The sequence below is a fragment of the Protopterus annectens genome, chromosome 5.part0, assembly GCF_019279795.1.
Source record: "Protopterus annectens isolate FY-2018-M chromosome 5.part0, PAN1.0, whole genome shotgun sequence".
NCBI lineage: Eukaryota > Metazoa > Chordata > Ceratodontiformes > Protopteridae > Protopterus > Protopterus annectens.
The window spans coordinates 418,827,879-418,850,416 of record NC_056735.1 but is presented as its reverse complement, the minus strand read 5'-3'; positions in this window follow the sequence as shown (position 1 = coordinate 418,850,416).

The window sequence follows — 22,538 nt, the reverse complement described above, 5'->3', positions numbered from 1 at the left end:
GCATGTATATAGTTAAACAATTTATAATTTGTTGAATAAAAGTTTCTTTGAAAAAATATGTGTATATAAACATAATATATATTTTATGTTGAATTTGTTTTATACAAATGTGATATAATAGGAGATATACAGAAATATTTTTATAAATATATTTTGTACACCATGAGATATATATATATATATATATATATATATATATATATATATATATATATATAGCGAGATATATTGTTATAGACTGCTGTATACACACATATATATATATATATATATATATATATATATATATATAGCTATAAACATAGATATATATATATATATGTATTGTTATAGGCTGTTGTAGTTAGCAATTAGGGTATTAACAGGACTTTAAGATGGAGGTCTTTGTGAATGGTGCATGAATATTTATGAGATGCTGTATTTGATCGCTTAATTATTTAATGAACATGTTTTTAAAATGGGGGGATTTAATAAAGCCTACATGGTTTTTTTGTCATGTAGGCATCACGCCACGATGCTAACATGGCTGCGACCATATTAAGATTCAGTAAGCACTGCTGAGCAGTGCGTATGCACTCCAAAACACAGAAAATTCCATGACATACAAATCACCTCATAAGTAGGTGAATCTCATGCAAATGAGGCAGGTAGAGTGATCCAATAAGAAGAAAAGCATCTGTTCAGACCTTGTGTCAGTGTCTGTAGTGTACTCAGAAAAATTTTGTGTACAGGAGTCTAGACAGACAAAATGAGATGTAAAACCATAAAAATGTGGATATAAATCCCTTAACAATGTAATACCACATACACATATGAGCAAAACTATTATTCTGGATGTCAGAAAAATTAAGGGAATAAGTTAAATTAATAATTTTTGTAATAATCTCTGTGTGTTTGTGCTTTGCGTTGCAGTGCACAAACATGTTTAACAGAAAAATAAAAAAAAAGAAAACAAATTTTATACTATGTGACAGAAGTGCATTATAGGACCTTGTGTGGGGTCCCTACAATGGTGCACTGCTGCTGTTGCTAAGGTCATAGGGCTAGGAAGCGTGTAGGTTCCAGGCTGTCAGCACTGATAAGTATGCAAATAAGGCGGAGTTATTGAATCACAGAAAGGAGTAATCATGTCCACATATTCCCTTCGTTTAGGGTCTTACAACATGTTGATATTTACACAGGATGAGGCTGACATTGAGTGGGGGGTGTCTTCTCACTTCTATGCTCATTTAAGCTCAGGTGTGCGTGTTTGCATGGCACGCTACTTGGCTGAGCATGTTCTCAAAACTGGATATATTCAATTAAAAATTTGACCTTTCTATTAGCTATGCTACGCGGCACCAGTGCTGTGTGTAGTGTCACTCACAGAAATAGGGCCATTAAATACTGCTAATTATATTGTATACAGATGGATTGCATCATAGTTAGCCAATCATACATCTGCACCTAGAGCATAGATGAATAAAGTATGCATACACCCTACATCCTGATTTCCCCCAATACTCTGCACCATTGGACTACAGACATGGGAATTTTAACTGAGATAATGCTAGGGGCTGCTGCAGGTCTGCTACATCTGCATGTGCTAGATGCTGAAGTCATTGCTGCTAGTGCTACTCACAATAGAACTTGGCAGAGAAGGAGACGAGTGTTTAGGCCCAGGGTAACCTTCCAGGAGCTACATGAGCTGGAGATTGTAGAGTGCTACAGGGTGAAAAGGGACATACTACAGGAACTCACAGAGCTCTGATGCCCTCAACTCAGACCCAGAGCCAACAGAGGGGAACCCATCCCAGTGAAAACAAAGGTATGTGCAGCCCTTAGGATACTAGCTACAGGTACTTCCAAAGGCCAACTGGGGACATGAGGGGGTCTCACAGGCATCTGCATCCAGGATACTCCACCAGTTCCTGGATGCCATGCTACCCCATGCCAGTGAGCACATATCTTTTCCCCTCACCGCTGAGGCAAGGACCAACAATATGCAATAGTTCCACTGTGTAGCACACTATCCTGAAGTACTGGGTGCCATAGACTGCACTCATGTACACATGAAGACACCACCCATTGAGGAGGGTAGAATCTACATCAACCACAAGGGGTACCACTCCATCAACTGCCAGGTCATATGCAATGCCCAGGGGATTATCCTGAATGTGTGTACTGGCAGCCCTGTCAGTTATCATGACTCCCATATCTGGCATGCATCACAGCTGTACCAGATGTTTGCTAGAGGGGACGTCCCACATAGCCATTTACTGGGGGATGATGGCTATGCCCTGGAACCATGGATAATGACACCCATCAGAAATGCACACACAGCCACGAAAGAACACCATAATGAGGCACAGGCACAAACTAGGAACATCATGAGCATGTGTTTGGGCTTCTAAAGTCACGGTTTCAGTGTCTCGATATATCTGGTGGAGTCCTGCAGCACTCTCCAGCCACATGTGCACATATGTTCACAGTATGTGCTATGCTACACAATCTTATCCTGCAGAAACAGCTGCAGCAGGATCAGTAAAGGGAAGGGATACACAGCCCCCCACCAGTGCCTAGGTCACCACAGCCATAGTCACAGGAGGACTCAGAGGAGAAGCCCCCTGATGATGTCCCTGTAGGCAGACATAGGCAAGCTCAGTATGCCCTCGCTTTGGCTAAGAGAAAACACATAGCACATGGACTGACAACCTAGGGACCTAGGGACTGACACCTTACTCCAACTCACATACATATATTAAACTTGATGCCAGGCAACCCACACAACCTGCACCTATCCATGTATTGGCTGTATACTGCTTGCATCAGACAGAGTCAGCCCTGAACTGACTGAGTTCTGTCATCTGCTGCAGTCGCAAGGTAAGTCTCTAACCTACACAGTACTTGTAATGATTAGTATGATATGGTATTATATGCATGAATCTGCTAATTTATGCAAGTAAATATAGTGGGCTATTTGGACAGAAGTAACATCCTCATGGGACTACAGATACCCAGTCCACTATCATGTGCCCTTTAATATTTACTAGGCCTCATGCATGGAATATTCACTACATCAGTCATTGGAGATGTTAAACAGTGGGGCTACATGATATTTGGACTACTGTGCATCCCAACAGAACATGCAGTGTTGTTTCCCCACCCCCAACACAGCAGTGTTCCCATATAACTGCTTTAACAGCAACTCATCAGTGGTATATCAGCAGTCCGGGAGATCCTAGGGCAGTAACATAGAAATTGATCATACATTGTATGTCTCACTTAATGCAGGAATAACAACATGCTGTTGATTGTGTGATGAATGACTCCTCTCTGTCTGGTAGCTTGTGTGGCTCAGTGGACTAGGGAAGTTAACATAGGTGATGGTGTCAATGGTTCTAATCTGGAGGTGTCCACATCTTTTTGGATGTGAGGTATTATGTTGATTTTTACAGACTGTCAGTCTGTGTGTGGTGTAACATTATTAACCTCTGTCACATATTAATTACATTAGACAGCTGAAGAATGCTGTGGCCAATTTTAGTGAAGTGCAGTATTGCAGAAACAGGGACAGATGTCATTGTCTGTAGCACACACAAGCCCGGACTGGAATACAGGTAGGTGTTGCCTGGAGTCAGTTTATAAATACTGACAATCCCACTGGGCATGCTCATAAATTTAGTTAAACAGAGTGCAATTCTGTTTCCACTTGATTAAAATGACCTGTTATGTATGGATATGTCTACACATACATACATATATGTATATATACATACATACATACATACATACAAATATTTCAAGCATGGGCATAAATGCCCTTCTAGCTTGCCAATATGCCAGAACACTTGTTCCCATAATAAGTGTCCAGGCTGTTCTTAAAAATATCTAAATAAGTGCTTAATTTAATGTAATTTGGTAGTCTGTTCCATGCATCAGCTATGCTGTCAGAGAACCAATTAGTACACTTCTCACTCCTATAGAATCTTCTACACAGCTTATCTGATGATTCTCTAGTGCGTTTTGACAACCCCAAACATTCCCAGAGGTAGTTGTCTCTAAATGCCCTGTTTACCTGAATAAAATATCCTCTTAGATATCTGTAAGAGACACTGTACAAGTTCAGATATTTTAGTCTTTCATAATAACTTAGATTTTCACATCCATGAATTCCCTTGGTATATTTCCACTGTACTCTTTCCAGTTTACTCATGCTTGTCTTCTTATAGGGTTTCCATGTTGTTATTCCATACTCAAGTTAGGGTCTAATGTAATTAACAAACAATGACTTCATTATTTTTTTAATTTCCTAGGCTTTATAAATATTTTTATACAACATATAGTTCTATAACTATCATAACCAATTGGTTGATATGATTAGAAAAACTCATAGCTGAATCTACCCATATACCCAGGTCATTAAACGAGTCTACTGTTTCAATCACTGTGTGCTGTATTAAATATTCACCTTTCAGTTTATGTCTCCCAAATCTCATATGCTTAGTTTTTGATGTATTTATCAGCATATTATTCTCCTGTGCCCAAATGGTCAATTTAGTCAAGTTATTTTACAGACATGCCTTATCTGTAACACTTGTAATCAGTTTACCTAATTTCAGATCATCTGTGTATACACTGTAGAACACCTCAGATGAAAAAGTTAGGTCTGAAAGATACAATCTAAACAAATAAGGGCCTAGGACCGAGCCCTGTGGGACACCATGACTGTAACCAAGGATTTCATCTGTCCAGTTGCTGTATGATACTTGCCATGTCCTATCTGTAAGCCATGCAGCTATTCATCTTATCAAGAGTACATCAATACGTAGTTGTATTAATTTATTGATCAGTGTTTTGTGTAAGTCCCTGTCAAATGTTGAAGTTAAGTCTATATAAATTACATTACAGCACAATATTTCATTCATAGCTGCTATTATATTGTTATAGAACATCATGTTACAGGTGGTAATAGATCTATTTCCAACATATGCATGCTGATATATAGTTTCTAGTCCCAGCCTATCCAGTTCTGACAATAACTTATCCAATATTACCTTCAACATTAATTTTCCACAACATGAAAGTAGACAAAGGTCTATATGATTCTGAGTTTGTCCTACTCCCCTTTCCCTTAAAGACAGGTTTAATAAGTGCATGTCTCCAGTCTTGAGGAATCTCCCCATATTTATATGACCTAGTGAATAATAGATATAATGCTAGTGGAAGTTCTTGCTGAACTGTTCTCAGGTCATTGTTACTAATTCTGTCTCCTCCCTGCGCTTTGTTTGGATCCAATTTGCACAGTTCTTTTTTGATATAATCTAATTTGATTCCAGCATCTGGGGTTACCTGGATATCACTAGGGCAACTTATCACCCCTTTTGTGGAGTCAAACTACTTTGTATAAGATTTTGTAAATATATCTATAATCTGTTGTGTCTGAGCATAATTTTTAGAATCTGCACAGTTTATCAATTTGTGTGTCTTTACTCCTTCCACATCTTATGTGTCTATAAATAGGTGTCCTATTATGCTCAATATCTTTATAAAAAATTTCTTCAAATTTTTCTTGATCTTGTCTCACACTATGGTTGATTTGTTTGTCCAGCTTGTTTATTTCAGTTTTCAAAGTTGTAGTTTGACCTCTTTTCCATTTTTTATATTTTTTGTCTCTAACCTTAATCAGATATGTTGTTCTTATGGAAATATATCCCCCTGATGTTGTATGCCTAGATCCTGAAGTTAAAGATTTTTTTGCACTCAAACTATTTCTATTTCAAGACTTTTCACATTCCATCTACAGTTTTTCCACTAAACACCTCAATCCAGTTAGTTTTACGTAGTGACTGTTTGTCACAATCTCTCTGTCCTATAGATAGTATATCTATCTCTATGTATATACAAATAGGTATATATATATATATATATATATATATATATATATATATATATATATATATATATATAACATATATATCTCAATTTATCCCTATACACTATATCTATATAACACATACATGTATCATACACACACACTGCTATATTTATATATACATCCCTGTTATATACATAAATACATGTGTGGATGTCTATTGTCCTATATACCCCAATAATGGTGAATAAAGCTGTACTATCATACATCTATAATGTTGCTTAAATGATCAAGAGTAAGGGCTCAACAGTACATAATGCACTTACCTACAGACCCCTGGGCCTGTTGGATGTCACCACACATACATCAACAAGTGAGCAAGTGGTGTAATGTATAAAGTTGTCTACACATGCATGGCAGAGCACATTGTTCTTGCCCACAGACTTGTCCATCCAAATGCAAACAGCCACATATGTCCAAACTGGCAACTGTAGCCACATAGCTAGGATAAATAACAGTTATATGACTGCTAGGCTACTAGATGCAGATAACAGTATGAAGCAATATCATTCTGCATGCTACAGATGCTGTTCAACACAAGCCTAGTTTGTGTAATTCACAAGTAGTTTGCCTGCAGTCTTATATAAAATAGATGTCAGCTGTGGCATGTGTGATAAACACTGTGATCTATAGTGCCTAAGACTAGGTAAATAGGGGTTCTAATCTCCCTCCATGCCATTTGGTGTGTGTGTGTGCATGTATTCTCTTGCAAAACAACTGGCAATCCCTCAGTGACTATCAAACTGCAGTGGTTCTGCACTTTTTAGCCCTGTAAGTTGCTGCCGGCTTCCAAACTGCCCCATTCTACAAGGCCTGCTGATGTTATCTACCTTAAGACTATCAGCTGCCATAGTAATCTCAGATTTAAGTCATGGCGTGTACTATAAGTACTGTGATCTATAGTGTGTACATCCTAGATAAGTAGGGGTTCTAATCTCACACCAGACAACTTGGTGTGTGTGCATATAACCCCTTGCAAAATAACTGAAAATCACTCATTGACTATCAAACTGCAATGGTTCGGCACATTTTGGCCCTGTAAGTTGCTGCCCTCTTCTACAAGGCCTGCTGATGCCATCTACCTTAAGACTACCAGCTGTTATTACAATGTCAGATTTAAGATGTGGTGTGTGTGATAAGTACTGTGATCTATAGTGTGTAAAATGAAACAGGTAGAGGTTCTAATCTCACTCCAGGCCACTCAGTGTGCATGTCTGTATACGACATACATATGATCACCTCAGTAACTTAGAAAGATCACCTTAGTAACATAGAAATAGGAATGGTTTTGCAGTATTTTGGTTGTAGCAGGTGATGTGGGCCTCCAACTGCCTGACCACAACTAGGCCTGCTGATGTCATCAAGCATAAGATGTCCTACAGAGATAGTAATAGCAAACTTGCAGTGTAGCATGTGTGTCACATACTGTGATCTGTAGTATGTACCATTAAAGAGGTAAGTGTTCTAATCTACATGCAGCCAACTTGTAGTGTGTGTGCAGTGCTGTGTCCTGTAAACAGTAATTGTAAGTGATGCTATCCTCAGTATAGCCAGGTATGTGTGTATGGCTGTTAGAGCATTTAGCATCATCTTATGGAATCTTTGAACTTTAGTAGCATGATGGCCCTACAGCCCTCACAATCCTAGCTAAGTTTATACCCATATTTACATGACCAGCACATATTGCCCCTGTCGATGAGAGACACAGGCAGAAACCTTGTGGTGAAATGTGGTCACCCAGCCAATCATACAGATGGCATCTGATGTGGTCCACTGAGGTGCTCCATTTGCCTTTAGGCAGGCGTCTGTTTCAAAGGTGTGTTAAAGTCTGCTATGCAGATCTCTTCCACCAGCATGTATTACTAATGTCATATACCAGGTTAATGTCCTTAGAGTGAGTAATCCATATGCCATGCCACCTACAGATATGCAACATTTCCAATCAAGCAGGGTCACACATTGCTCCTTATGCAAGGCAGAGATTACCTCTGAGTAGTCTATATTCCACAGGTTACAATGACCACTGATTTCAGATGATCCCCATTGAATGGATACTGAAGATATGAAGTTCCCTTGTGAGGGACCATTGTGTTGTCTGCAATTGTCAGTAGTGCTTGGAAAAGGTACATTACCAAATGGCCATTGCACACAAATATTGGTACATTGATGGAGGAATACATGAAGGTTATGAGTATGTCAATTTCTGGTGACTGTGCCCTCAGTTATGACATATGGTTCCTGTCTTACCACTGGGGAGACATGGTGATCTCAGGTACATTAGATGCAAACCTATGTGGCCAGGCCTGTGTGCCAAGGTCTATCACCCTGAGTATGTACATCACATGTTGCGACTGATGTTCTACTTACCGGGAACATAGGTGTTACCAATGGAAATTATATTACATATGTATTTGCATGGAGTTTATTTCCATTAGTATGTCAGCAGGTATTTGTTCATCAATACCCTCTTGTAGGATATTGACATAACTCACAGAGTCTATGACTGTGCACAGTTTGCAGGCATCAGCCAACAGTGTCAGCCACAGACATTCAGTATTTGCTTGTATCATGGTTAAATGGATTCCAAGCAGTACAGGACCCAGGACTGAGTCCTGTTGAACACTGCTGCTTACAGATCAGCTATTGGAGGTGGATTTCCTTATTTTGAGTATGTGCCATCATTGAGCCCCTATAATGATATTATCATGGATGCCTAAGTGGGTGCTTTCGTCAATGATGCCTGGGTGGGGATAGAGTCACAAGGCTTGGCTAGGTTCAGGGGGTTGTATGCCCTGATGGCCTCTCACCCAGGTCCTTGATGGCTGCCTCAAAATGTCCACCACATTTAACAGCCATGATCTCCCTGTCAGAAATCCAAACTGTGTACAGTTAACTGTTTGTAGATCACATATATGTTTGGTGATCACCTCCATGATGATTTGCCTCACTGGTTACTCAGGCTAATAGGTCTATAGTTCCAGTGGTCAGTGAATGCAGCACTTCTGTGCAAGGGCATAACAATTGCTGTTGTCCAGTCAGCTGGGATGCACCCAGTGGTTACAGTATGATTGCAAGGAGTTCCCAATGGTGTTAATAATGCTTGTTGGATCCCATGTAGGATGTAGCCTGGGATGTTAGCATGCCCAATAGATGTTGTGTATCCACCATAGAGAGGACAGTTACAATCTGCTCTGTAGATATGGATGGTATGGGACAAGTTGTAGGAATGTCATGTGGCACATGTGGCGGGGACAGGGGAATAAAGCTGAACCTGTGGCACAACAGGTTAGCTATGAGTACAGACCCATAATATATGGTATCATCAAGTATGAGTTCACCGACAATCTGGGCCTTTCCTCTGAGGTTACACATGTAACTCACTGTGCGTTGTGGTTCTGGTTTGTAGGGAGGCTAATTTTATCACATACTGTTTCTACATGACATCACAACATCACCACGTCATTGTTGTAGCTGAGGAGGTTGTTCCTCCATTTTAGGGGGGGGCAGTTTCACCCCAACTATCACACAGCAATGTCCACCTCTTATTGTACAGCCTGCTAATGGCAGTTGTCCACCAGGCATGTTTGCTGTGCCATGAAGAACTCGTATTCCTCCTGCCAGGTACAGCCAAGTCTAAGCAGTTGTACTGCTGCTTAAATAATGCATGGGTGTAGAGCTCTGCATACTTGCCTGTCACATCTGAGGAAGAGGACCAGTCATGCTATGTAAACCATTCCACAGGAGGTCATAAATTGCTTTGTTGAAGTATATTTCTGTATTTTCTGCAAGGGGGATTAGGTGTAATAGTTTTAATTAGACGGATCTGTGATCAGATCTCACCAGGGAGGACTTCACAGTGGGAGGCTGCAGTGGTCACCCATATTGGTAAACACATGAAGCACTACATTGGCTTCCTTGTGGAGATGTCACACCAATGGTCCAGGACATTGTAGTTAAGGATGTGGACTAACCTTTCGGCAAGTGAGCTTCAGCACAACTAAGCAACACAATTGGTGGTTACTTAATGCCACCCCAAACCATGCTGTAGTGATATATCTTAATAGACACAAGTGCATTCAAATAAGCACAACGGGTGTCTGGATTCATGGAGTTGCTCCTGTAGCTGACAATGGCTTGAGTAAGTGCCCTACCATTGGTGAATAGCACCAACAGTGTCTACGGGAAATCATAGTGTTTCACTAAATCTGGATGTGTATCTATCCTTAATGAATATGTATTCACCACCTGCATTACCTTGCATGCTGTTGGTTTGAGGTCTGAACGTGTGGAACGATGTGTAGTCTGGTAAGGCTGTGGTGTCTTTGATTGCACAAATGTATGCATATTCCAAGGTGGGGACACCTTCCACAGAGTGGTGTTTAGTGTTACCATTCCCAGCATGTAGCAGCATAACCATGATATTGTGTGAAGGTGACATTCTCACTGGAAAGTTTTCCCTCCAGACAGTGCCTATAAGATGCACTGTGGAGGTGTCAGCAGCCTTGGCCAGTACTCAACATCCCAGGGGTGAGAGAGGAAGACCATCTCTGGAAAAAACATTGACATTTGTTGAGTAAGTCATCCCAGGTCCCCTTACAATGACACCACACACTAAGGCCCTTATTGATGTCTATCATTTTCCATGTGTATTGAGCCATCATCCTAGGTGAGGATCAAATGCAGCTGAAAGCTATGGGCATACCCACAAGAGACACAGAGAGTGTAAGCTTAGTCATGTGTCTGCATACAGTCCAGTGACATATGTCCCTAGTACACATCTGCAGGAAATATGAGTTAATCATTATGTTACCTGATATTCCTTGAGTTGTGGCAATGTGTAGTATGGCATATCATATCAACCCACAGACAGCTAACTGTGACATTTCACATATGTAGCCTGGTGATACAGACATCTTGTAGCCCAGAGTAGACCCTAGCCCTGAGTAGCATCCTGCCATCACCCAGAATGATACCACAGTACAAGGACAAAATGATTGACTTCAACAATTGGCTAAGCCTCTGGTGTCATTCTAAGGGGATCCAGTATCTGTCTGTCTGGGATGACATGATCAACAAATCATGATGCTTTGTCAGAGATGGCCTGCACCTGTCGCCCTTGGGATTCTGGATACTGGCTAAGGCTCTTGCCACCCCTATAGTGCCTTTTCTAGGCAAGATTCAAATGACAAATTCACCACTGTAACAGGTACAAGCAAGCAAAATCTGAGGGTAATGCTACTCAATGCTAGAAGTCGAAACCTCAAAATGCACTCACTCGAGGCACTCCTTAAAATGGAGAACATCGACATCTGTACAGTGACAGAGACCTGTTTCAAGGCTCCAGAGAGTACCCCTGCATTACCAGGAAATAATTCATACCATACCTTTTGGCCACCTAACTTGGACCGAAGCACTAAAGGCGGAGGCGTGTCCATATTCATTAAGGATATCCACACCTCCAGGCTAGCTGCTCAGCATAATGCATCTGAGATTATCCAAGTGCAACTAACTCTGGGCAAGACCACAGTGCAAATTGTTGCTTGCTACAGATCCCCCACCATGCCCCAGGATTCCCACTCCTCATTTCTTGATATATTGGAAAATATTAGGGTACAACCTAACACCCTAATAATGGGCGATATCAACTACCCCACCATTAACTGGGAAAACTACAAATGTACCAACTCTTGTGCTCAACATTTTCTGGAATTCATAAATTCCAATTCCTTGGATCAACTTATCCACACCCCCACCAGGGGCAACAATATCCTAGACCTGGTCATTACCAACATGGGCAACTAGTGTTCCACACCAGAGGTCAATTCTTCGTTGGTCAGATCCAACCACAAACAAATCACCCTAGACATCCACATCCCAGCCCCACCCCCCCCACCCCCATTAGGGAAACCACCATAAAAATTTCTCCAAAGCCAACTTCACGCTTCTTAAGACAGAAGTGGAAAACTTCATGACACCCATGCTGATGGACAATAGAGATACGACTGCTGAATCCTATACAATTGCACTTTATAAGCACTTATACTAGTGCATGGATCGTGCAATCCCTAACAGAACCAAGATGCTATCCTCCAAAAAAAGGAAGCCAATCTGGTGGTCCCCTGCTATAAACAAATTCTACAACAGAAAAAAGAAACTGTTGCAAAAAAGAGTAAAATCCTATGATTGGAGGAACTCCGTGGTCAGCCTCAGTAAGAAGCTGAGATCCCTCATAAAATCCTCCAAAGCTAGTTATGAAAATAAAATAGCCATTGATTCTAAAGACAACCACAAAGCATTCTATAGCTATGTCAAGAATCTCAATGGCAACACTCAGATCTGCTCTGAGTTACAGCACAATGGCACTAAATATACAGAAACAACTGATATTGCCAACATCCTGGCAGATAGATTCAGTGCTAACTTTACCCCTCACTCATCCCCTAAAGGGCGCATCTCTAAACCGGAAGAATGCAAAGTACCTGTAATCATGGCTGCACAGGTAAAAAACATGCTCTCCAAAGCCATCTACATGAACTACAGAACAAACTGGCACCCCACCTAAGTACCATGTTTAGTCATAGCCTCGCCCCAGGCTTTGTGCCCACTGAATAGCACACAGCAATGGTTATCCCACTCCACAAAGGGGCAGCTACCATGGATCCCAGGAACTACCACCCCATTAGCCTGACGAGCCTGGTCTGCAAGGCTATGGAGCATATCATCATGGAACTTATAAACAATGATATTGGTAATCTCCAAACTCTGGACCCTACTCAGTTCGGGTTTGTAAAAGGCAGATAATGTCTCTTAAACCTGATAGACTTCTTTGAAGCGGTCACCAAAGCTGTCGATGAGGGTAAGGTGGTACACACAGCCTATCTAGATCTCGCCAAGGCTTTCAACACCATCCCCCACTCTGGAATTATAGATAAACTCACTAAACTAGGTATAAATCCCTATGTCACAAGATGGGTTGCCAACTGGCTCACTGACCGAACCCACACTGTGAAAGTAGCAGACTCTAAATCTAACTTCAGACCAGTGACAGGTAGAGTACCACAGGGTTCAGTCCTAGGTCCTCTCCTGTTTGGTATCTACTTCTCTGAAGTACAGGCTAAAACAGAAGGTCTTTGGCTAACAAAGCTCGCAGATGACTGCAAACTAGGAGCCATAATCAAATCTCCTAACGATGTGGACATCCTACAAAAGGGCCTCACTGAGACAGATGCCTGGTGTCAAAGCCATGACCTCAAGCTCAATGCCAAAAAGTGCATTGTCATCCCTTTTGGTAAAAGCTCTGTACCCATGAACTACCACATAGGCGGTAGTCTACTTAACACCGAAAGTGTGATAAGAGACCTTGGGACACAGGTGGACAGCAGTCTCTCCTTTGATAATCACATCGCCACAGTAGTCAGGAAATCCTTCTACGTGGCACACCTCATCACAAAAGGTTTCTCATCCAGAAAAAAAGAGGCCATTGTTCCCCTCTACTCATCACTCATTAGACCCATTATAGAGTACAATGCCCCTTTTGGTATGTGCCCCACAAGACATCTACAACAACTGGAAAGGCCACAGAAATACCTCACAAAGAGGATTACTGGCCTCAAACAGATGCCCTCACGAACCGTCTCAAAAAACTCCAGCTTTACTCTGTCGCATATCACCTACTCAGAGGCAATCTCTGCCTAACATACAAAGCTATGTCAAACCCAGAGCTACTGGACATGCTCCATGTAAAGAAATCCCAATCCCTCCAAGCTACATGCTCTAGGGACCTAAACCTTGTCACCACAATAAACAGAACATGCTGGAGGGATAGATTCCTATCTCAGGGACTTCCCATACTCTGGAACAAACTACCTATCTATATCAAACAAAGCTCCTCATTAGCACTCTTCAAGAAAAATCTTGATGATTGGATGGGAGATAGGAAATTCACCCTGGGGATCACTTCTGCGGCTCTGCTTGACAGGGGCACAGGAAAATAATTTTCTTGGGTGGCAAAAGCCAGGGTACCGTTTGGCTAGGCTTATATGGGCCCTAGGGCCAATAGCCTAGTACCTACCTATGAACCTATGAATAATAGGTTTGATTTTTTTTGTCTCAGGTGCTTGACTGGTGAGACAGTATTATGTATACTGTGCTCTCGAGAGGTAGGATTTTCTGAGGTGTCTGTTTGGGAATATGTCTGGTAAGGAGCTGCACACATGCAGGTGTGTGTTGTGGGTGTGGGTGGTGCAGTAGGTGAGCTGTGAATTTTGTCAAAATGCTCATTGTCATATGTATTGACTGCTGTTTGAGACACCATGGAATCAAGGTTTGAAATACAGTCACATCTGTCACACAATGTGTTTGTGTTTCATAGGAATAGAGGGATGGGGACACTTAGTTTCCACATCTCAGCAGCAGTCATTGATAGTGCCATTAGCAATACTCATGCTTGTGTGTACATCACAGCACACCATCGTTAGGCAGTGTCATGATAGGCAGTGTCATGACAGATGGTGAAATGTCATACGTCACCTTTATGTAGGTCCCCTAAGGTAACACAGCACCTGACAGTGTGCCATACAATGCTTTGCCAGACATGTGGACCTTGGATTGACCATCATTAGGCTTGGTCCCAATACCATACCTACAAATGTGACACTGTACAAGTCCTGCAAAGTTAGGGTCAAGCTACCACACCCTTGGGGTTGACAGCCTGAAACACAGTGTTTGCAGGCACACCTTGCAGTGAAGATGTGGATGCCCATGCATGCACAGAGAACTTGTTCAACTTTGCTGACATTATGTTTGCCTTGCAACCGTACAATGCCTGTCAAGCAACCAGACAGCAAACTGGTTGTTGTGTGACAAGATGTGGGAACACAGACATGTGTTCTAGGTACATAACTGTACAGTACGACATACATAAGACATGTGTCAGGTGGAAACACTTTGGCCAAATGTGGCCAGTCCTCTGCAGTAGGCCTCACAGCCATGTCATGCAGATATCCACCATTAATCTGTTGAAGGGCAGGATGTATGAAGTGCTGTGAAATTGTCACCTAAGATGGATCCCTGCCCCTGTGCTGCTTGTTTCAACAAGCCTGGACATTTGTATCACTCAACATTGTACATTATATTGTAATGATTCAGCTGTTCTCCTAATCACCATCTGGTCAGTTACCTAGTGACATACCACCAACCCTGGTACAAATGGCATAATAGATGTAAAAGAAGCCAACTGATTGCTCAGGTTGCTGGTACGTGAAGCCTACACAGCCTTTCCTGATGTGGGACAATTAGGTGGATGAACAAACAGGCTGTGTCCTGCTTCTCATCATGAACTTCATAGTAACCTTCTGCGTGTGATGACAGAAAAAGTATCTGAGTATGGTATCCTATGAGAAAGTGGCTGTGATGAGACCAGCATTAGTAGTAGCCAGGAACCATTATTCACAAGGTAATTGTGTCCTTTCAGTACACACCACTTTAAAAGTGTCCAACTGCAGAATACCTGTGTAAAACCTCTCGCCTTACCTTCACAGGGTATACATATCACACTACTCTCCATTGTTTGCCTATACTCTGTACAGACACTTTGGATGACTCTTTTCTTGGAACATGATGAAAGTAACTGCAATACCTAGTTGTACAGAGGACAACAAGCATGCAGTGCCATGCAGTGTTCCCAGATTTTTCAGTTATCTGATAGGTAAAGCCATGAAAGGAGTTAGCATGGATACAATCAGTAACAATGGTGTACACCTACCGACACTTGACCAAACACAATTTGTTTTGCTCAAGGGCAGATCATGCCTACCTACCCTAACCGGTGGACCTCATTGAGTGTTACAGTTTGCAATGGATGACATGAATATGACTCACTCCACCTACCATGGCCTGACAAGGAGTTTCACAATATTAGGCCAGCATGGCCTTCCTGAAAACATTGTGTGGGTATTTCCAGAGTGGTATGTCAGCTGGTGGATAGCCAAGTGTATGATAGCGATAATCTTGGAAGATAGCATCGGGTAGACCTACATTACAATGATGCCAGTCACCAGTGGCCTTCCTTCAGACATCATTAATGGCGTACCCCTTGTTGCCATTCCCTTCTCTGCAATCACAGGCACTGTCACTGATCTCTGACTGGCTACACTAGCAGGTGATTGCATATTAGGAGCTGTCACTGAAGCCCACACAGAACCAACAGTTATCCAGAATAGCCTGAGACATACATTCAGTTGTTGTCAGAGCCACTAACAAATAGTAAATGCCAAGGACTACACAATACTATCCTTTTGGAAGTCATTCTCCACTAGAAAATACAGTAGTGTCCACACACCACACACAGTTGAGCCATTACTCATGGATTTATGGACACAGAGAATAATGTAGCCTTTTACTTTCACTGGTTGGTAAGATTTGGGGATACACTGAATTTTGCACAACCTATACAGAAAGGTATGGCATGTAAATCCCAGACTTTAATTGTTATACACTATTTGGCACTCATCACACTATCATTGAGTGCAATGGCACATTTGCTATGTCACTACACAGGCATATCTTACAACTGTAGCAGCCACACAGGTTCCATAGTAAACCGATACACATTGTAGATAACATGTCTGATGCAGTCCGTGTCAAGACCGTACATGTGTAGTCTATCTCCTACATGCTTTGGAGGGGATATGTATGGTTGCCATACAGGGAGGTGTCAGATAACACTGTGTACCTCCTGCTTATCCAAGACAGGACTAACACTTGTATTACCTATTCTACACACCTATAACATCATTGTGTTCCAAATAGTACATGCTGGATAGACAGGTATGTAACACAGACACTACACCTTATATGTAACAAGCTCCCCATGCATGTGAAGCACACGTTTGCTGTAACTAACATCATGAGCAAGTGACACAATAGGATGCAGAACAAGATATTCATAACTGATGTAGGACAAATGTCTGTAATGGACTCTGAAAATGTATACATGGTTCATCTCCATCACCACAGCTTGTAGATGTGTTAGCTCCAGAAACCCTGGTGACACTTACCAAGGGTATCAGACCTTTTCATAGATTAAGAATGCATGTGGAGGCTGACTGACGCCATTGTCCTTGTTAGCCTGTTGCACACATATGAACCTGTGAAGTCATGCACTTATAGTGCTGTACCTTTCTGGAGACATATTTCTTCTGTGCTGACATTCCATCCTGTGCTGTGACATCTATGGGTTTATCGCCACTGTTTATCTATAGGTTTTCCCTACAGATTCCTGAAACTGAACCACAAACAGGTCTGTGGCACACCTTTCATTGTGTAAGTATACAGCTATTACAACATTATACAACACAAGGCACACAAAAGTATGCAGCTTACGCATTACAAATGTCAGCATACAGTATCTGTCAGTGACTAGTACAAGTGGCATAGCAAAGCAACAATGCATTACACAATTACATATTAATTTGTATAGTCACCCTGCGCATCAGACACTTAGCTTCATTTCCCTGCATTGATGACAAGGATGACAGGGATGTTCATAGGTTCATAGGTTCATACTAGGCTATCTGCCCTAGGGCATTCATAAGCCTAGCCAGAGTATGTTTGGCTTTCATCACCCATTTTAAATTAATTTTGCTATGCCCTTTTTTGAGGTTAGTATACTGTGCCTCTGTCTAACAGTGACACAGAAGTGATACCCGGGGTAAACCTACGATCTCCCATCCACTCATCAAGATTCCTCTTGAAGAGAGTCAATGAGGGACTCTGCCTAACCTGGACTGGGATTTTATTCCAGAGTGAAGGGAGCCTCTGGGTTATGAATCTGTCCCTCCAGCATGTCCTATTTATTTCAGTGCTGAGGTTCAAGTCTCTCGAGCGTGTAGCTCGATGGGATTTGGATTTTTTGAGGTGCAGCATGTCCCTTAATTCCAGGTTGGACATGGCTTTATGTGTCAGGCACAGGTCACCTCTGAGCAGGCGGTATGCCACTGAGTAGAGCTGGAATTTCTTTAACCAGGCAGCATATGTCATCTGTTTGAGCCTTTTGATCCTCTTGGTGAGGTACTTTTGTGTTTTTTACAGTTGCTGCAGGTGTTTGGCAAGGTACATCCCAAAAGAGGCATTGTACTCAATTATGGGCCTGATGAGGGATGAGTAAAGAGGCACGATGACCTCTCCTAATCTAGATGTGAATCCCTTCATGATTAGGTGGGCTATATAAAATGTTTTTCTAACCACTTTGGCCACGTGGTTGTCAAATGAGAGATTGCTATCAACTTGGGTCCCCAGGTCCCTAATTACTTCTTCTGTACTTAATGGATTACCACCTATGTGGTAATTTGTGGGCACTTTGTTTTTGCCAAAGGGGATGACTATACACTTTTTGGCGTTTAGCTTGAGGCCATGGCTCTGGCACCAGTTGTCTGTTTCTATGAGGCCCTTTTGGAAGATGCTTGTGTCGGCTGGAGAGTCGATTATGGTGCCCAGTTTGCAGTCATCTGCGAACTTGGTCAGCCACAGTCCTTCCGTGTTGGCCTGTACCTCCGAGAAATATATACTGAACAAGAGAGGTCCCAGGACTGAGCCTTGCGGGTCACCACTTGTAACTGGTTTGGAGTCTGACATGGCTCCAGCAATTCTAACCATGTGGGTTCTGTCCTTGAGCCAGTTTGCAACCCATCTAGTGACATAGGGGTTTATATTTAAGCTGGTGAGCTTATCTATAATGCCCGAGTGGGGTATTGTATGGAAGGCTTTTGCGGGGTCCAGGTAGGCTGTGTGGACCACCTTCCCTTCGTCAATGGCCTTGGTGACTGTTTCAAAGAAGTCAACCAGGTTTAAGAGGCAGGATCTGCCCTTAACGAAGCCGAACTGGGTAGGATCCAGTGTCTGTAGGTCCCCAATATCTTTATTTATGAGGTCCATGATGATCTTTCCATAGCTTTGCAGACCAAGCTAGTCAGGCTTATGGGGCGATAGTTTCCAGGGTCTGTTGAGGCACCACCTTTGTGGAGAGGGACCACTGTTGCTGTACGCCACTCTTTGGGTACATACCCTGTAGTAAGGCTGAGAGTGAACAGTAGTTTTATGTTTGGGTTTAGCTCTTCTTGGAGTTCATGTAGGACGCAGCCCGGGACACCGTTTGGTCCCATTGATGCTGTGTTTTTTGCTTTGGAGAGGGCGGCTCTTACCTGAGCATCTGAGATGTCAGGGGGGCAGCACTCTGCTGGGATAAATATTTGCCCTTTTGGTGGGGGGGGGAGAAGTTTGCACTGAACCTGTCAGCTAGGATGTTGGCAATGTCTGTGGGTTTGGTGTATTTTTTGTCATTTTGGACTAATTCTGAGCATATCTGGGAATTCCCACCCAGGTTCCTAACATAACTAAAGAAAGCCTTGTGATTATCCTTAGTGTTCTGTGCAATTTTTCTCTCGAAGCTGGCCTTAAACGATTTTATGAGTGCCCTTAGTTTTTTGTTAATACTGATCAGAGATGCCTTCCCTTTTTGGAATTTTTCTCTATCATGTAGTAGCTTCCTCCTTCTATTGTATAGTTTGTTTATGGCTGGGGTCCACCAGACAGGACGTCTGCCTTTGAAGGATTGGGTCTTGGTTTTATTTGGGATTGCATGATCCATGCATTCCTGAAGGTGTTCATAGAATGCATTTATAAAGGATTCTGCGGTCTGGGCGTATTTTCCACAGGCCGGGGCTTTGAAGGATTCCACCTCGGTTTTGAGGAGTGTGAAATTTGCTTTAGAGAAGTTTTTCACTGTGGTTTTCTGGGCAGGGGGTGGGGTCGGGATGTGAATATCCAGTGAGATCAGTTTATGGTCTGATCTTACCAGTGAGGGATACACTTCTGGTCTGGAGCATAGAGTCCCCATGTTGGTGATGATCAGGTCCAGTATGTTTTCCCCTCTTGTGGGAGTGGTAATAAGTTGTTCCATAGCATTTGAGTTTATGAATTCTAGGAACCTTTGGGCTAGGGTGTTGGAGCTAGAGTAATGCTCCCAGTCTATGTTTGGGTAGTTGACGCCCAATATAATGGTGTTTGGAGAGACCTTCATATTTTCCAGTGTTCTCAGGAAGGCCGAGTGGGGTTCCTGGGTTTGGGAGGGTGGTTTGTAGCAGGCTATAAACTGGAAGGCAGTTTTACCCACTGTTAGTTGCACATGGATAGTCTCTGATGCTTCGTGCTTTGCCACCAACCTGGAGGTGTGGGTATCTTTGATGAATATCGATACTCCCCCTCCTTTTGTGGTTCGGTCCATGTTTTGGGGCCGAAAAGCATGGTATGAGGTATAACCTGGTAGTGCTGGGGTGCTCTCGGGAGCCCTGAACCAGATTTCTGTTACTGCACAGATATCGATGTTCTCCATGCTAAGGAGAGTTTCGAGTGCATGCATCTTGAGGTTTAGACTTCTGGTGTTGAGTAGCATTACTCTTAGTTTCTTATCCCTTGTGATACCTATGGAGGTGGGTTTGTCTTGGAGCCTTGCCTAAAAAAGGCACTATGGGGGTAGCAAGAGCCTTTGCCAATATCCGAAAGCCCAGGGGTGACAGGTGCAAGCCGTCCCTAGCAAAGCATCGTGGCTTGTCGAGCATATCATCCCAAGCTGACAGGCATTGGATCCCCTTTGAATGACACCAGTACTTAAGCCAATTGTTGAAATTGATCATCTTGTCTTCATATTGTGGCATCATTCTTGGTGAGGGTAAGATGCTACTCAAGGTCAGGCTCATACCGGCCTGGGCTACATGCTCAGAGAGCTACAGAATTAATACACTTTTAGAATAACAGACACTGAGCCCTCAATCAGCAGTTCCCAACTTAGAAGGATGTAAGCTACCTGTTCTGCCACTACAGTGCAGACCACAAACCCTTTTAATGTTAAACAACTGGTCTGAAGCCCAAGTGTTTAAACTAAAAGGCTTAGAATGAGTTACACCAAGCAGTAATAAATACAATTGAGTACTTTTAAGATGACGCAAAAGCAAAATAAAGTAGGAAGAAACACAAGTACAGTAAAAGCAGATGAATTTTTTTTTTCAGAAAAGTAGCAAAAGCAGTAGTAAATACAATTCTCATGCAGTGCAAGCTGGCACACTTGAATATGTAGCAATATTAGTCCACACACAGTTTGAAAAAATGTAATTAAATTAAAAAGGACTAAAAGCAAGTGCAGAAAGGGTTTATTAGGTAGAATGCGGTAAAGAGATGGGCCTGGGGGAGTGTCTTAGATCAAATCTACAGTGGGGCGGGCACTGCAAAAGCCACCAAATTTAAACTACAACCAAGAACTGGAAGGGGGGGGTGGGGAAAAACAGTTTCAACACAGATGTGAGGAATGTGCAAATTATAAAGCCAAAAAATATATACTGTTCTCTATATATTTGCAGAGCAGTAAGACAACAGATATCTAAGAAAACAATTTAGCTCTATAATACAGAATAATACAGAAAAATATATTCAGCTCTATATATTTGCAGATAGTTCTGTAAGGCTGTCTCTCAAACTAAGGTTTCAGTTTGAATGCAGATTGTTAATTAACAGGACACACAACACTAACTCAATTATACAGCTGAAGACAAGGCAGGAAATGGGGGGGGGAAACAGTTTCAACACAGATGTGAGGAATGTGCAAATTATAAAGCCAAAAAATATATACTGTTCTCTATATATTTGGAGAGCAGTAAGACAACAGATATCTAAGCAAACAATTTAGCTCTATAATACAGAATAATACAGAAAAATATACTCAGCTCTATATGTTTGCAGATAGTTCTGTAAGGCTACAACAACAACTAGAACTGGAACTCAAAGTTGAATAACAGCACGACATAGAAACAGCAAACCAGGATCCAAAAAACACAGATTTATTGTCTTAACACTCTAGCGCCTCGGCCACTGTAAGCCTTCAAGGAGTAAAGTATCAGTAACAGAACACAGTTTATATAATCACACCAATCATTCAATAAAACTATTATTCAATTAAATAATAAAATTACTCAATATCTGTTGGTTAAATCACATTTTTCCAACAGCATTCTGTATTTAAACCTCTAGGTAATAAAGTGCCAAATTTTAAAATAAAAACAGTTTCATACTTTAAAAGTAATTTACCCACCACTACATCATCAGATTCCAACTTTGCTACCTGCTGTAAAATGGTAGCTTTTAAACTATCACTGCTTCCTTTATGAAATTCACAAAATGTTGGGCCAAAGGGCTCTCCATCTTTTTATTTCGTATGTCCCTGAGATGTTCCAAAAGCCTAACCTTGAACATTCTTTTAGTTTGCCCAATGTAGAATTTATTACATCCACATGTAATTGCATAAACCACTCTATTAGTCCTACAATTATATGAGCCACTTGAACAAAAATTTATATTATTAATATTTAAAAAAACTCTATGTACAAATGGACAAGCCTGGCATTTACCACATGGGAACGTACCTAAACTAGATGGTTGAAGTGATATTTTATTCCCTGGTTTAAAAAATTTTGTACGTACAACCATATCCTTAATGCTTTTACCTCTTTTATAAGAAAAAATTAATGTTTTCATTTTTAAATTTCTTAATTCATCAAAATTATCTAAAAACTCCCAA